The sequence below is a fragment of the Cyrtonyx montezumae genome, unplaced genomic scaffold (assembly GCF_038088225.1).
Source record: "Cyrtonyx montezumae isolate F1298 unplaced genomic scaffold, pur_monq_1.0 scaffold_10, whole genome shotgun sequence".
In the NCBI taxonomy this organism is placed as follows: Eukaryota; Metazoa; Chordata; class Aves; order Galliformes; family Odontophoridae; genus Cyrtonyx; species Cyrtonyx montezumae.
The window spans coordinates 61,976,279-61,996,521 of NW_027071826.1; positions in this window are offsets into that span (position 1 = coordinate 61,976,279).

Below are 20,243 nucleotides of genomic sequence, written 5' to 3' on the forward strand. Positions count from 1 at the left end.
TAAATTTACTTCATTTCACATGTCATTAGTTTTCATTTCACATTTCATTACTTTTGATTTAATTTTTCACATTTAAATTTACTTCATTTCACATTTCATTACTTTTGATTTAATTTTTCACATTTAAATTTACTTCATTTCACATTTCATTAATTTTGATTTTACGTTTCACATTTAAATTTACTTCATTTCACATTTCGATTTACATTTCAGATTTTAATTTACTTCATTTCACATTCCAATAGCTTTCATTTCACGTTTCACATTTAAATTTACTTCATTTCACATTTCTTTACTTTTCAATTTTTGTTTCAAATTTAAATTTACTTCATTACACATTTCATTACTTATTTCACGTTTTACATTTACTTTCACATTTAATTACACTTTTCATTATTTTCATATTTCATTTCAAGTTTCGCGTTTCATTTTTCAGTTCTTTTCACATTTTATTACTTTTCAATTCACGTTTCACATTTAAATTCACTTTATTTCACATTTCATGACATACAATATTTCATTTCAAGTTTCACATTTCATTTCACAAATTATTACGTTTCTTATTTCATTTCACATTTCACATTTAAATTTACTTCATTTCACATTTCATTAATTTTGATTTTAATTTTTACATTTAAATTTACTTCATTTAACATTTCATTACTTTTCATTTCATGTTTCACATTTAAATTTACTTCATTTCACTATTCGATTCATGTTTCAGATTTAAATATACTTCATTTCATATTTCATTTCACGTTTCACGTTTATATATTCTTCATTACACATTTCATTTCAAATTTCACTTTTAAATTTACTTCTTTTCACAGTTCATTTCCATTTCACGTTTCACATTTAAATTTACTTCCTTTCACTTTTCATTAATTTTGATTAAATGTTTCACATTTAAATTTACTTCATTTCACATTTTGATTTACGTTTCAGATTTAAATTTACTTAATTTAACGTTTCACTTTAAATTTACTTCATTTCACATTTCATTAATTTTGATTAAAAATTTCACATTTAAATTTACTTCATTTCACATTTCATTAATTCTGATTTCACATTTCACATTTAAATTTACTTCATTTCACTTTTCATTACATTTGATTTCATTTTTCACATTTAATTTTACCTCATTTCAAATTTCATTACTTTTCATTTCATGTTTCACATTCAAATTTACTTCATTTCACATTTCATTACTTTTTATTTCACGTTTCACAATTAAATTTACTTAATTCCACATTTCATTAATTTTGATCTCACGTTTCACATTTAAATTTACTTCATTTCACATTTCATTATTTTTCATTTCATGTTTCAAATTCAAATTTACTTCATTTCACATTTCGATTTACGTTTTAGATTTAAATTTACATCATTTCAAATTTCAATAGCTTTCTTTTCACGTTTCACATTTTAATTTTCTTCATTTCAAATTTCATTAGATATCATTTCAACTGTCACATTTAAATTTACTTCATATCGCATTTCATAACATTTCAGACCATATTTCACATTAAAATTTTCTTCATTAAATATTTTATAACATTTAATTCCACGTTTAACTTAAATGTTTTCTTCATTTCACATTTCAATAATTTTAATTTCACGTTTCACATTTAAATTTACTTCATTTCATATTTCATTACATTTCAATAATTTTAATTTCACATTTCACATTTCAATTTATTCATTTCACATTTCATTATTTTCATTTCAAATTTAAAATATAAATTTACTTCATTTGACATTTCATTACTTTTCATTTCAATATTCACATTTAAATTTACTTCATTTCACCTTGAATTACATTTTGATTTCACGTTTCACATTTAAATTTACTACATTTCAAATTTTGATTCACATTTCAGATTTAAATTTAATTCATTTCACTTTTCATTTATTTTCAATTCACGTTTCAGATTTAAATTTACTTCATTTCACATTTCATTACTTTTCTTTATTCGTTTCAGATTTATATTTACTTCATTTCACATTTCATTACATTTGATTACATTTTTCACATTTAAATTAACTTCATTTCACATTTCATTACTTTCATTTCACTTTTCACATTTAAATTTACTTCATTTCACATTTCATTAGTATTCATTTTCTGTTTATCATTTAAATTTACTTCATTTGACATTTCATTACTTTTCTTTATTCGTTTCACATTTATATTTACTTCATTTCACATTTCATTTCATGTTTCACATTATATTTACTTCATTTCTTATTTCATTTCACGTTTCACATTTCAATTTTCTTCATTTAACATTTCATTAATTTTGATTTCACGTTTCACATTTAAATGTACTTCATTTCACATTATAGTACTTTTCAATTCAGGTTTCACATTTATTTTTACTTCATTTCACATTTCATTCCACGTTTCACATTTTAATTTATTTCATTATACATTTCATTGCTTTTCATTTCACGTTTCACATTTAAATTTACTTCATTTCACACTTCATTTCACGTTTCACATTTAAATATTCTTCATTTCACATTTCATTTCACGTTTCACATTTAAATTTACTTCATATCACGTTTCATTACTTTTCATTTCGCGTTTCACATTTAAATTTACTTCATTTCACATTTCATTTCACGTTTCACATTTAAATTTACTTCATTTTACATTTCATTACTTTTCATTTCACATTTAAATTTACTTCATTTCACATTTCATTACATTTCGATTCACGTTTCACATTTAAATTTACTTCATTTTACATTTCATTACTTTTCATTTCACATTTAAATCTACTTCATTTCACATTTCATTTCACGTTTCACATTTAAATTTACTTCATTTTACATTTCATTACTTTTCATTTCACATTTAAATTTACTTCATTTCACATTTCATTACATTTCGATTCACGTTTCACATTTAAATTTACTTCATTTTACATTTCATTACTTTTCATTTCACATTTAAATCTACTTCATTTCACATCTCATTAGATTTAAATTCTCGTTTCACATTTAAATTCACTTCATTTCGAATTTCTTTAATTTCATTTCACGTTTCAAAGTTAAATTTACTTCATTTCACATTTCATTACTTTTAAATTCTCGTTTCACAATTAACCATTTCACACTTCATTACTTTTCTTTTCACGTTTCAGATTTAATTTTATTTCATTTCACATTTCATTACTATTCATTTCGCGTTTCACATTTAAATTTACTTCATATCACATTTCATTACTTTTCATTTCGCGTTTCACATTTAAATTTACTTCATTTCACATTTCATTACATTTTATTTCGCGTTTCATATTTAAATTTATTTCATTCCACATTTAATTAATTTTGATACCACGTTTCACATTTAAATTTACTTCATTTCATGTTTCATTATATTTTTTTTCTCGTTCCACATTTATAATTACAGCATTTCACATGTCATTACATTTCATTTCACGTATCACAATTAAATTTACTTCATTTCACATTTCATTTCATGTTTCACATTTAAATTTACTTCATTTCACATTTCGATTCACGTTTCACATTTAAATTTACTTCATTTCACATTTCATTACCTTTCTTTTCACGTTTCACATTTAAATTTACTTCATTTCACATTACTTCATTTCATTACTTTTGATTTCACATTTTGCATTTCAATTTACTTCATTTCTTATTTCATTACTTGTGATTTCATGTGTCACATTTAAATTTACTTCATTTAAAATTTCATTAATTTTGATTTCACATTTCACATTTAAATTTACTTCATTTCACATTTCTATTCACGTTTCACATTTAAATTTACTTCGTTTCACATTTCATTAGTTTTCAGTTCACGTTTCAAATTTAAATTTACTTCATTTCACATTCCATTAATTTTGATTTCACATTTCACATTTAAATTTACTTCATTTCACATTTCGATTCACGTTTCAATTTTAAATTTACTTCTTTTCACATTTCAATTCATGTTTCACATTTAAATTTACTTCTTTTCACATTTCATTACATTTCATTTCAGGTTTCACATTTGAATTTACTTCATTTCACATTTCATTACTTTTCATTTCACATTTCACATTTAAATTTAGTTCATTTCACATTTCATTACTTTTCATTTCACATTTCACATTTCATTAATTTTAATATCATGATTCACATTTAGATTTACTTCATTTCACATTTCATTACTTTTCATTTCATGTTTCATATTATAATTTACTTCATTTCACATTTCATTAATTTTGATTAAACGTTTCACATTTAAATTTACTACATTTCACATTTATTTACTTTTCATTTTTCGATTCAAATTTAAATATACTTCGTTTCACATTACATTTTTCACATTTAAATTTTCTTCATTTCACATTTATTAATTTTGATTTCACGTTTCACGTTTAAATTTACTTCATTCCACATTTCATTAATTTTGATTACACGTTTCACATTTAAATTTACTTAATTTCACATTTCATTAATTTTGATTTCACGTTTCAGATTTAAATTTACTTCATTTCACATTTCATTAATTTTGATTCCTCGTTTCACATTTAAATTTACTTCATTTCATGTTTCATTATATTTTATTTCTTGTTTCACATTTAATATTACTGCATTTTACATTTCATTACATTTCATTTCACATATCACATTTAAATTTTATTCATTTCACATTTCATTAATTTTGATTTCATTTTTCACATTTAAATTTACTTTATCTCACATTTCATTACTTTTCATTTTTTATTTCTAATTTAAATTTAATTCATTTCATATTTGATTACTTTTGATTACACTTTACACATTTAAATTTACTTCATTTCACATTTCATTACATTTCTTTTCACATTTCACATTTAAATTTACTACATTTCACATTTCATTTCACGTTTCACATTTAAATTTCATTCTTTTCAAATTTTATTACTTATTTCAAGTTTCACATCGCATTTCACATTTTATTTTACAAATCATGTCTAATTTAAATTTAAGTTTCACATTTAAATTTACCTCATTGCACATTTCGATTCACGTTTCACATTTAAATTTACTTCATTTCACAATTCATTACTTTTCATTCCACGTTTCTCATTTAAATTTACTTCATTTCACAATTCATTACTTTTCATTTCAAGTTTCACATTTAAATTTACTTCATTTCACATTTCATTCATTTTGATTTTACCTTTCACATTAAATTTTACTTCATTTCACATTTCATTACATTTCATTTCACATTTCACGTTTAAATTTACTTCAATTCGCGTTTCATTAATTTTGATTTCACGTTCCACATTTAAATTTACTTCATTTCACATTTCATTTCACGTTTCACATTTAAATTTACTTCATTTCACATTTCATTACATTTGATTTCATGTTTCACATTTAAATTTACTTCATTACACATTTCATTTTTCACATTTAAATTTACTTCATTTCATTAATATTCATTTCACGTTTCAGATTTAAATTTACTTCATTTCACATTTCATTACTTTTCATTTCACGCTTCACATTTAAATATAATTCATTTCAAATTTCATTACTTTTCATTACACGTTTCAAATTTAAATTTACTTCATTTCACATTTCATTACATTTCATTTCAAGTTTCACATTTAAATTTATTTCATTTCACATTTCAATAAATTTCATTTCAAGTTCCACATTTAAATTTCCTTCATTTCACATTACATTTCCATTTCACAATTCACATTTAAATTTACTTCATTTTACATTTCAATAATTTTGATTTCAAATTTCACATTTACATTTACTTCATTTCACATTTCGATTCACGTTTCAGGTTAAAATTTACTTCATTTCACATTTGATTACATTTGGTTTCACGTTTAACATTTAAATTTACTTCATTTCACATTTCATTAATTTTCATTTCATGTTTCACATTTAAATTGACATCATTTCACATTTCATTAGTTTTAATTTCAATTTCCACAATTAAATTTAATACATATCACATTTCATTACTTTTCTTTTCACCTTTCACATTTTATTTTACTTCATATCACATTTCATTACTTTTCATTTCACGTTTCACATCTATATTTACTTCATTTCCCGTTTCATTACATTTCTTTTCTCGTTTCACGTTTAAATTTACTTCTTTTCATATTTCATTTTACGTTTCACATTTAGTTGTATTTCATTTAACGTTTCATAGCATTTTATTTCACGTTTCTCAGTTAAATTTCCTTCAGTTCACATTTCATTACTTTTGATTTCACGTTTCACATTTAAATTTACTTCATTTCACATTTCATTTAATTTTATTTCACGTATCACATTTAAATTTACTTCATTTCACGTTTCATTACTTTTCGTTTAATGATTCACATTTAAATTTACTTCATTTCACATTTCATTACTTTTCATTTCAAGTTTCACTTTTAAATTTACTTCATTTCACATTCAATTACTTTTAAATTTTCTTTTCACATTTAAATTAACTTCATTTTACATTTCATTTAGCGTTTCACGTTTCACATTTAAATACACTTCATTTCACATTTCATTTCACGTTTCACATTTAAATTTAAAGCATTTCACATTTCAATTCACGTTTCACATTTAAATTTACTTCATTGCACATTTCATTTCACGTTTCACATTTGAATTTACTACTTTTCACATTTCATTTCGCTTTTCACATTTAAATTTACTTCATTTCACATTTCATTACATTTTATTGCACGTTTCACTTTTAATTTAACTTCATTTCTCATTTCATTTCCCGTTTCACATTTAAATTTACTTCATTTCATATTTCATTTTCCGTTTCACATTTAATTGTATTTCATTTAAAGTTTCATAGCATTTTATTTCACGTTTCTCAGTTAAATTTCCTTCATTTCACATTTCATTACCTTTCATTTCAAGTTTCACATTTAAATTTACTTCATTTCACATTCCATTATTTTTAAATATTCTTTTCACATTTAAATTTTCTACATTTCATTTACCATTACTTTTCATTTCTCATTTCACATTTAAAATTACTCCATTTTACATTTCATTAATTTTCATTCCACGTTTCACATTTAATTTTACTTCATTTCACATTTCATTTTTCACATTTAAATGTATTTCATTTCACATTTCATTAATTTTGATTTCACGTTTCACATTTAAATTTACTTCATTTCACATTTCATTAATTTTGATTTCAAATTTCACATTTAAATGTACTTCATTTCACATTTCATTTTTCACATTTAAATGTATTTCATTTCACATTTCATTAATTTTGATTTCACGTTTCACATTTAAATTTACTTCATTTCACATTTCATTAATTTTGATTTCAAATTTCACATTTAAATGTACTTCATTTCACATTTCATTACGTCTAATTTCACGTTTCACATTTAAATGTACTTCATTTCACATTTCATATTTTTTGATCTCACGTTTCACATTAAAATTTACTACATTTCACGTTTCGATTCACGTTTCAGATTTAAATTTTCTTCATTTCACATTTCATTACCTTTCATTTCAAGTTTCACATTTAAATTTACTTCATTTCACATTCCATTATTTTTAAATATTCTTTTCACATTTAAATTTTCTACATTTCATTTACCATTACTTTTCATTTCTCATTTCACATTTAAAATTACTCCATTTTACATTTCATTAATTTTCATTTCACGTTTCACATTTAAATTTACTTCATTTCACATTTCATTTTTCACATTTAAATGTACTTCATTTCACATTTCATTACTTTTGATTTCACGTTTCACATTTAAATGTACTTCATTTCACATTTCATTACATTTCATTTCACGATTCACATTTAAATTTAATTATTTTCAAATGTTATTACTTTACTTATTTCAAGTTTCACATCTCATTTCACATTTTATTTCACAAATCATTACTTTTCTTATTTCATTTTACGTTTCACATTTAAATTTAATTCATTTCACATTTCAATTCACGTTTCACATTTAAATTTACTTCATTGCACATTTCATTTCACGTTTCACTTTTAATTTAACTTCATTTCTCATTTCATTTCCCGTTTCACATTTAAATTTATTTCATTTCATATTTCATTTTCCATTTCACATTGAATTGTATTTCATTTAACATTTCATAGCATTTTATTTCACGTTTCTCAGTTAAATTTCCTTCAGTTCACATTTAATTACTTTTGAATTCACGTGTAACATTTAAATCTACTTCATTTCACAATTCATTTAATTTGATTTCACGTACCACATTTAAATGTACTTCATTGCACATTTCTTTAATTTTGATTTCACGTTTCACATTTAAATCTACTTCATTTCACATTTCATTAATTTTGATTTCAAATTTCACATTTAAATGTACTTCATTTCAAATTTCATTAGTTTTGATTTCAAGTTTCACATTTAGTTTTACTTCATTTCACATTACGTTACTTTTCAATTCAGGATTCACATTTAAATTTGCTTCATTTCACATTTCATTACTTTTCGTTTCACGTTTCACATTTAAATTTACTTCAATTCACATTTCATTAATTTTGATTTCAGGTTTCACATTTAGATTTACTTCATTTCACATTTCTTTACTTTTCAATTTTTGTTTCTAATTTAAATTTAGTTCATTTCACATTTCATTTTTCAAATTTAAATTTACTTCATTCCGCAGTTCATTAATTTTGATTTCACATTTCACATTTAAATTTACTTCATTTCTAATTTCATTAATTTCATTTCACGTTTCACATTAAAATTTACTTCATTTCACATTTCATTACTTTTGATTTCATTTTCTACATTCAAATTTACTTCATTTCACATTTCATTTCACATTTCACATTTAAATTTACTTCATTTCACATTTCATTATTTTTCTTTTCATGTTTCACTTTTATATTTACTTCATTTCACATTTCATAACATTTCATTTCACGTTTCACATTAAAATTTACTTCATTTCACATTTCATTACTTTTAATTTTTGTTTCAAATTTAAATATACTTCATTTAACTTTTCATTACTTTTCATTTCACGTTTCACTTTTAAATTTACTTCGTTTCACATTACATTTCCATTTCGAGTTTTACATTTAAATTTACTTCATTTCACATTTCATTAATTTCGATTTCACGTTTCACATTTAGATTTATTACATTTCACATTTCGATTCACGTTTCAGATTTAAATTTACTTCATTTCACGTTTCATTACAATTGATTTCATTTTTAACATTTAAATTTATTTCATTTCAAAATTAATTAATATACCGTTTTACATTTAAATTTACTTCATTTCACATTTCATTACTTTTCATTTCACATTTCACATTTAAATTTATTCATTTCACATTTCTTTACTTTACATTTCACGTTTCACATTTAAATTTTCTTCATTTCACATTTCATGAATTTTGATTTCACATTTCACATTTAAATTTACTTCATTTCACATTCAATTATTTTTAAACTTTCTTTTCACTTTTAAATTTACTTCATTTCACATTTCATTACTTTTCATTTCACGTTTCACATTTAAATTTACTTCATTTCACATTTCATTATATTTCATGTCACGTTTCACATTTAAATGTACTTTATTTCATGTTTCATTTTTCACATTTAAATTTACTTCATTTCACATTTAATTTATTTTGAATTCACGTTTCACAATTAAATTTACTTAATTCCACATTTCATTAATTTTGATTTCACATTTCACAATTAAATTTATTACATTTCACATTTCGATTCACGTTTCAGATTTAAATTTATTTCATTTCACATTTCATTACTTTTATTTTCGTTTCAAATTTAAATTTTTTTCATTTCATGTTTCATTACTTTGCATTTCACGTTTCACATTTAAATTTACTTCATTTCACATTTCATTATTTTGATTTCATTTTTCACATTTAAATTTACTTCATTACACTTTTCATTAGTTTTCATTTCACGTTTCACATTTAAATTTACTTCGTTTCACATTTCATTACTTTTCATTTCACTTTTCACATTTAAATTTACTTTATTTCGCATTTCATTACTTTTTGATTCACGTTTCAGAATAAAGTTTTCATTTCACATTTCATTACCTTCAACTTATTGTTTCAATTTTAAATTTACTTCATTTCACATTTGATTACTTTTGATTTCACGTTTCACATTAATTTTTCTTCATTTCACATTTCATTACTTTTCTTTTAATGTTTCACATTTAAATATACTTTATTTCAAATTTTGATTTACGTTTCACATTTAAATTTACTTCATTTCACTTTTCACATTTAAATTTACTTCTTTTCACATTTCATTAAATTTGATTACATTTTTCACTTTTAAATTTACTTCATTTCACATTTCATTACTTTTCATTTCACGTTTCACATTTAAATTTACATCATTTCACATTTAATTAATTTTGATTTCACGTTTCACATTTATATTTACTTCATTTCACATTTCATTAATTTCGATTTCACGTTTCACATTAATTTACATCTTTTCACACTTCTATTCTCGTTTCATATTTATATTTACTTCATTTCACATTTCATTACATTTCATTTCACGTTTCACATTTAAATTTACTTCATTTCACATTTCATTATTTTCATTTCAAGTTTCACATTTAAATTTACTTCATTTCACTTTTCATTAGTTTTCATGTCAAGTTCCACATTTAAATTTACTTAATCTCACATTACATTTCCATTTCACGTTTCACATTTATATTTACTTAATTTAACATTTCATTAATTTCGATTTCACGTTTCACTTTGAGATTTACTTCAATTCACATTACATTTCTTTTCATTTCACGTTTCACATATAAATTTATTTCATTTCTCATTTCATTTCACATTTCACATTCAATTTTACTTCGTTTCACATTTCATTTATTTTCAATTCACGTTTCAGATTTAAATTTGCTTCATTTAACATTTCATTACATTTCATTTCAACTTAAACATTTAAATTTACTTCATTTCACGTTTTATTACTTTTCATTTCACGTTTCATATTTAAATTCATTTCACATTTCATTACATTTCTTTATTCGTTTCAAATTTATATGTACTTCTCATTTCGTTTCTTTTCATTTTTTGTTTCAAATTTAAATTTAATTCATTTCACATTTCATTAATTTTCATTACATTTCTCACTTTTATATTTGTTTCATTTCACATTTCATTACTTTTGATTTCACGTTTCACCTTTAAATTTACTTCATTTCACATTTCATTAATTTTGATTAAACTTTTCACATTTAAATTTATTTGCTCCAGCCGCAAAACCTCGCTATTTTCTCCCCAACAGGAGCTTCAAATCCTCACCATCACCCTCACATTCAAGTCCTAATTCCTTCATTTTCATTCCAGGCTCAAGTGCCAAATCTAGATATTTCACTCAAACCTCCTTCTTATCTTCTTGCTATTCTACATCAGTCTACAGCCCCAAATTTTCCATATTTCTCCCTAAACTGCTGCCCTGTATTGTCACTCTTTCACCCTGAACTCCAGTCACTTTTGGGGTCACTCAGGGTCCCTTTTAAATTCTCTTTTTTGGGTTCCCCTCTATTCAGGGTCAATTGGGGTCACTTTTAGCATCCCTTTTTCGGGGTCTCCCTCTTTTTCAGTCGCTTTTGGGGTCACTCGGGGTCCATTTTAGGATCTCTCTTTCGGGGTACCCTCTTTTTTGGGGTCATATTTAGGTTCTCTTTTTTGGGGTCCCCCTCTTTTTGGGGTCCCCCTCTATATATCCCCTCTTTTCATTTCAGAGCGTAGGACAGACCTGCATCACGTGACGGCGTGCTTCCAGTAAACACCACTGAGCACTGGCCCAAGGAAGAACACGAGCCATACGCCGATCATCATTCATCCCGGATGATATCACTATGCATTGGATGTCTGTATGAAGGAAGGCTCACCCTATAGTTAACTTGATGGCTGGTTCACTTTGTGAAGGGGTGGAGTGTATGGGAACTGTTGAATTTTGGCCTGAAGCACTGATGGATCATGTGAGGTAAGCACTGAGTCAGCTGCGGGAGCACAGGTGAAGGCAATGCACCTGTGACTGGAAGGGGTGGAGTCTGGCTCCACCTCTCCCAGACTCCATTTAAGGACTGACCACGACTGCGGAAGGTTCTTTTGTTGGAGATCCCCTCCCCTGTGGAGGTCCAGGCAGGCCTTGACCTTCAGTGACAGGTGAGCCTTTCCTAATTTACTGCTTGTCTTTATACCACCTGGATAAGTCATACAAAAACACATTGTCCACCTTCGTTATTTGGTGTGGGTATTATTCTTTTGGGGGATTCACTGTGCACACCCTAAGCTTCAGCTCTAAATCCTTGCTTTTTTACCCCAAAGTCTAGCCCCTAGTCCTTGCTATTCCACCCCATATTCCTGCCCTAAGCCCTCGCTATTTCCTCCCAAACAGTAGTCCCAAGTCCTCATTATTACCCTTAAACTCAGGCCCTGAATCCTTGCCATTTCACCCCAGGCTCAAGTGCCACATCCTGCCTAATTCACCCCAAAGCTCCGTCCCAGCTTCTCGCCATTCGGTGCCAAACTCCAGCCCCAAACGTTTACTATTTCATCCCAATCTCCAGTTCCTTTGTTCTCACTGCTTCACCCCGAACTCCAACATCAAACCCTCTCTGTTTTGCCCCAATCTCCAGCTCTAAATTCTTGCTATTATATCCCAAACTGTAACACCTAGTCCTTGTTATTCCTCCCCACGTTCCTACCCCAAACCTACCCTACTTCATTCCGAGCAGTAGTCCCAAATCCTCATTATTTCCCTCAAACTCTGGCCCCAAGCGCTCACTATTTCCTCCCAAACTAAACTCCAAAATCCAGGCTCATTCATCCAAAACTCCATCCCAACTTCTTGCAGTTTCACCCTGAACTTCAGCCTCGCAACTGTGACGCCCAAATCCTCACAGTTTCACGCTATATTGCAGCTCCCAATCCTCTCTCGCTTTCCCCAAACTCCGTATAAAATTCCTCACTACTTCTCCCCAAGTTTCAGTCCCATGTCTGGCTGTCTCACACCAGTGTCAAGCATCATATCCTCGCAATTTCTTCCCAAATTCTAGCCCGAATTCCATATTACATATCATTTCATATTTTATTTTATATTTAATTCCAGTTGATATTTCATTTCATATTTCCTCTTCTTTTCATTTTATATCATTTTATTTCATATCCTTTTCTCACATCTGCTTCATTTCATTTCTTTTCAGTCCTTTTTATTGCTTATTTCATTTCATTTCTCAGCCCTCTGCTTCCTGCCCACGTTTTGCCTGCGTTGATCTCAGCCTGCTAACAGGGCAGCAGTTCCCGGGGTTGTCCATTTTCCCCTTGATGGAAATGGGTGTGAGTTTTCTCTTACTTTCTGCTACCTGTGGACTTGCCCTGGATGCCACAGCGTTTCGGATCTCACTGAGAGTGGCCTGCTGACTGCAACGGCTGATTCCCTCTGCACTCCCTGATGCATCCACTGGGACAGGCGGACCTGTGCATGTTCGGAGTCAGGTAGGACTCAGAGTGCCACATTTTTGTGTTGTCAGGTGCTATATGCTGCACAGACATTTCATTTCAACTATTTCATATATTGCGTATAATTTCTCATTTCGTATTATTTCACATTTCGTATTATTTCACATTTCAATCCATTATATTTCATTGAAAACATTGCGCACTTCGCATTTCATTGCGCGTTTCATGTTTCATTTAATATTTCATTTTATTTCTCGTTTCATTTCAAGTTTATTTTCAAGTTTCTGTTCATTTCAAATTTCATATTTCATATTTAGCTTCATCTCATTTTTATTTTTATCATTTTATATCTCATTTCAAATCATATTTCACTTTATATCACATTTCATTTCGTTTCATTTTCCATGTCATTTCGCACCATTACATTCTATTTCACTTTATATTTCAGATTTCATTTCAAATTTCTGATTTAAATTTCCGATCTCTTTTCCCACTTCCCATTTCCGATCTCTTTTCCCACTTCCCATTTCCGATCTCTTTTCCCACTTCCCATTTCCGATCTCTTTTCCCACTTCCCATTTCCGATCTCTTTTCCCACTTCCCATTTCCGATCTCTTTTCCCACTTCCCATTTCCGATCTCTTTTCCCACTTCCCATTTCCGATCTCTTTTCCCACTTCCCATTTCCTATCTCTTTTCCCACTTCCCATTTCCGATCTCTTTTCCCACTTCCCATTTCCGATCTCTTTTCCCACTTCCCATTTCCGATCTCTTTTCCCACTTCCCATTTCCGATCTCTTTTCCCACTTCCTGTTTCACATTTAAATTAACTACATTTCAAAATTAATTACTTTTCATTTCACGATTTCATTAATATTTTCTTCATTTCACAATTCATTACATTTCCATTTTTGTTTCAAATTTAAATTTACTTCATTGCACACTTCATTACTTTTCATTTCACGTTTCACATTTAAATTTATGTCATTAAACATTTAATTACTTTTGATTTCACGTTTCACATTAAATTAACTTCATTTCACACTTCATTACATTTCCTTTCACGTTTCACATTTAAATTAACTTCGTTTCACATTAAATTACATTTCCTTTCACGTTTCACATTTAAATTAACTTCATTTCACATTTCATTAATTTCGATTTCACATTTCACATTTAAATTTATTACATTTCACATTTCGATTCACGTTTCAGATTTAAATTTATTTCATTTCACATTTCATTACTTTTCTTTTTTCATTTAACATTTAAATTTACTTTCATTTCATGTTTCATTACTTTTCATTTCACGTTTCTCATTTACATTTATTTCATTTCACATTTCATTATTCTGATTACATTTCTCACATTTAATTTACTTCATTACACATTTCATTAGTTTTCATTTTACATTTCAAAATAATATTTACATCATTTCTCATTTCATTACTTTTCATTTTTCGTTTCAAATTTAAATCTACTTCATTTCACATTTCATTACTTTTCATTTCACGTTTCACATTTAAATTTACTTCATTTCACATTTCATTACTTTTCATTTCATGTTTCACATGTAAATTTAATTCATTTCACATTTCATTACTTTTAATTTTCGTTTCAATTTTAAATTTACTTCAATTCACATTTCATTACATTTTATTTCACGTTTCTCATTTAAATTTACTTCATTTCACATTTCTTTACTTTTCATTTTTCTTTTCTAATTTTAATTTCCTTCATTTCACATTTCATTTTTCACATTTAAATTTCCTTCATTTCACATTTCATTAATTTCGATTTCACGTTTCATTTAAATTTATTACATTTCACATTTCGATTCACGTTTCAGATTTAAATTTATTTGATTTCACATTTCATTACTTTTCTTTTTTCGTTTCAAATTTAAATTTACTTCATTTCATGTTTCATTACTTTGCATTTCACGTTTCACATTTAAATTTACTTCATTTCACATTTCATTATTCTGATTTCATTTTTCACATTTAAATTTACTTCATTACACATTTCATTAGTTTTCATTTTACGTTTCACATTTAAATTTACTACATTTCACGTTTCATTATTCTGATTTCATTTTTCACATTTAAATTTACTTCATTTCACATTTCATTACATTTCATTTCACGTTTCACTGTTAAATTTACATCATTTCACATTTAATTAATTTTGATTTCACGTTTCACATTTAAGTTTACTTCATTTCACATTTCATTAATTTTGATTTCACGTTTCACATTTAAATTTTCTACATTTCATATTTCGTTTCACGTTTCAGATTTAAATTTACTTCATTTCACATTTCATTGCTTTTCATTTCACGTTTCACATTTAAATTTACTTCATTTCACATTTCATTAATTTTGATTTCACGTTTCACATTTAAGTTTACTTCATTTCACATTTCATTTCACGTTTCACATTTAAGTTTACTTCATTTCACATTTCATTACTTTTTGATTCACGTTTCACATTTAAATTTACTTCATTTCACATTAAATTACTTTTAGATTTTCTTTTCACATTTAAATTTACTTCATTTCACATTTCATTACTATTCATTTCACGTTTCACATTTAAATTTACTTCATTACAATTTATTATATTACTTAAGTCATGTTTTAAATTTTTGTAGACGTTTTGGTAGATGTTTTGGTAGATGTTTTGGTAGACGTTTTGGTAGACGTTTTGGTAGACGTTTTGGTAGACGTTTTGGTAGACGTTTCATTTTACATTTCATTACGTTTCATATTTCATTTCTCGTTTCACATTTTAATTTTCTTCATTTCACAATATATTACATTTTAATTCAGGTTTCTCATTTATATTTACATAATTTCACATTTCATTACATTTTATTTCACGTTTCACATTTAAATTTCCTTCATTTAACATTTCTTTCCTTTTCATTTTTTGTTTCAAATTTTAATTTCCTTCATTTCACATTTCATTTTTCACATTTAATTTTACTTCATTCAACATTTCATTAATTTTGATTTCACGTTTCAGATTTAAATTTATTTCATTTCACATTTCATTACATTTCTTTTTTCTTTTAAAATTTAAATTTTCTTAATTTCATGTTTCATTACTTTTCATTTCACGTTACACATTTAAATTTATTTCATTTCACGTGTCATTACACTTGATTTCATTTTTAACATTTAAATTTACTTCATTTCAAAATTAATAAATTAATATAACGTTTCACATTTAAATTTACTTCATTTCACATTTGATTAATTTTAATTTTTTTTTCAAATTTAAATTTACTTCACTTCACATTTGATTACTTTTGATTTCACGTTTCACATTTAACTTTTCTTCATTTCACATTTCATTACTTTTCTTTTAATGTTTCACATTTAAATATAATACATTTCAAATTTCAATTTACGTTTCACATTTAAATTTACTTCATTTTAAATTTCATTAAACGTTTCACATTTAAATTTACTTCATTTGATATTTGATTACACTTGATTTCACGGTTAACATTTAAATTTACTTCATTTCACGTTTCATTACTTTTCATTTCAAGTTTAACATTTAAATTTACTTCATTTCACATTTCATTATTTTTATTTCAAGTTTCACATTTAAATTTACTTCATTTCACATTTCATTACATTTCATTTCGAGTTTAACATTTAAATTTACTTCATTTCACATTTCATTACTTTTCATTTCACGTTTCACATTTAAATTTACTTCATTTCACATTTCATTAATTTTGATTTCACGTTTCACTTTTAAATTTCCTTCATTTCACATTTCATTACTTTTCATTTCGAGTTTAACATTTTAATTTACTTCATTTCACATTTCATTACTTTTCGTTTCACGTTTCACATCTAAATTTACTTCAATTCACATTTCAATAATTTTGATTTCAGTTTTCACATTTATATTTACTTCATTTCACATTTCATTCCACGTTTCACATTTTAATTTATTTCATTAAACATTTCATTGCCCTTCATTTCACGTTTCCCATTTAAATTTACTTCATTTCACATTTCATTACTTTTCATTTTCGTTTCAATTTTAAATATAATTCATTACACATTTCATTAATTTTGATTTCACGTTTCACTTTTAAATTTACTTCAATTCACATTTCATTAATTTTGCTTTCACGTTTCACATTTAAATTTACTTCATTTCACATTTCATTACTTTTCGTTTCACGTTTCACATCTAAATTTACTTCAATTCACATTTCAATAATTTTGATTTCAGGTTTCACATTTAAATTTACTTCATTTCACATTATATTACTTTTCAATTCAGGTTTCACATTTATATTTACTTCATTTCACATTTCATTCCACGTTTCTCATTTTAATTTATTTCATTAAACATTTCATTGCCCTTCATTTCACGTTTCCCATTTAAATTTACTTCATTTCACATTTCATTACATTTCATTTTTATCTTCACATTTAAATTTACTTCATTTCACATTTCATTTCATTTGATTTCACGTTTCACATTTAAATTTACTTCATTTCACATTTCATTAATTTCGATTTCACGATTCACATTTAAATTTACTACATTTCACATTTCGATTCACTTTTCAGATTTAAAATTGTTTCATTTCACATTTCATTACTTTTCATTTCACTTTTCAGATTTAAATTTATTTCATTCCACATTTCATTACTTTTCATTTAATGTATAACTTTTAATTTTGCTTCATTTCACATTTGATTTATTTTGATTTCACGTTTCACTTTTAAACATACTTCAATTCACATTTCATTAATTTTGATTTCACGTTTCATATTTAGTTTTACTTCATTTCACATTTCCTTACTTTTCAATTCAGGATTCACATTTAAATTTACTTCATTTCACATTTCATTACTTTTCATTTCAGTTTCACATTTAAATTCACTTCATTTCACATTTCATTACATTTCATTTTTATCTTCACATTTAAATTTACTTCATTTCACATTTCATTACATCTCATTTCTCGTTTTACATTTTAATTCACTTCATTTAATAATTCATTACATTTCATTTCACGTTTCACATTTAAATTTACTTCATTTCATATTTCATTTCATGTTTTACATTTAAATTTAATTCGTTTCATATTTCATTTCACGTTTCACATTTAAATTTACTTCATTTCATATTTCATTTCAAGTTTCACATTTAAATTTACTTTATTTCACATTTCATTACACGTTTCACATTTAAATTTAGTTCATTTCACATTTCATTTCACGTTTCACATTTAAATTTATTTCATTTCACATTTCATTTCTCGTTTCACATTTAAATTTATTTCATTTCTTGTTTCACATTTAAATTACTTCATTTCGCATTTCATTACATATCATTTCATCTTTCACATTTAAATTTAATTCATATCACATTTCATAACATTTCAGACCATATTTTACATTGAAATTTTCTTCATTAAATATTTTATAACATTTAATTCCACGTTTAACTTATATATTTACTTTATTTCACATTTATATAATTTTCATTTCACGTTTTACATTTAAATTTATTTCATTTCACATTTCATTACATTTCATTTCCCGTTTCACATTTAAATTTACTTCATTTCATATTTCATTTTACGTTTCACATTTAATTGTATTTCATTTAACGTTTCATAGCATTTTATTTCACGTTTCTCAGTTAAATTTCCTTCAGTTCACATTTCATTACTTTTGATTTCACGTTTCACATTTAAATTTACTTCATTTCACATTTCATTTAATTTTATTTCACGTTTCACATTTAAATTTACTTCATTTCACGTTTCATTATTTTTCTTTTAATGATTCACTTTTAAATTTACTTCATTTCACATTTCATTACTTTTCATTTCACGTTTCACTTTTAAATTTACTTCATTTCACATTCAATTACTTTTAAATTTTCTTTTCACATTTAAATTAACTTCATTTCACATTTCATTACTTTTCATTTCACGTTTCACATTTAAATACACTTCATTTCACATTTCATTAATTTTGTTTCACATTTAAATTTACTTCATTTCACATTTCATTTCACGTTTCACATTTAAATTTAGTTCATTTCACATTTCATTTCACGTTTCACATTTAAATTTACTTTATATCACATTTCATTTCACGTTTCACATTTAAATTTACTTCATAGCACATTTCATTACCTTTCATTTCACGTTCCACTTTTAAATTTAATCATTTCACATTACATTACTTTTCATTTCAGGTTTCTCATTTAAATTTACTTCATTTCACATTTCATTACATTTCATTTCATGTTTCACATTTAAATTTACTTCATTTCACATTTCATTACATTTCATTTCATGTTTCACATTTAAATTTACTTCATTTCACATTTCTTTATTTTTAATTTTCGTTTCAATTTTAAGTTTACTTCATTTCACATTTCATTAATTTTGATTTCACGTTTCACATTTAAATTTTCTTCATTTCACATTTGATTACATTTGATTTCACGTTTAACATTTAAATTTACTTCATTTAATATTTCATTAATTTTCATTTCAAGTTTTACATTTAAATTTAATACATATAACATTTCATTACTTTTCTTTTCACCTTTCACATTTAATTTTACTTCATATCACATTTCATTACTTTGCATTTCACGTTTCAGATCTATATTTACTTCATTACCCATTTCATTACATTTCTTTTCTCGTTTCACGTTTAAATTTACTTCATTTCACATTTCAT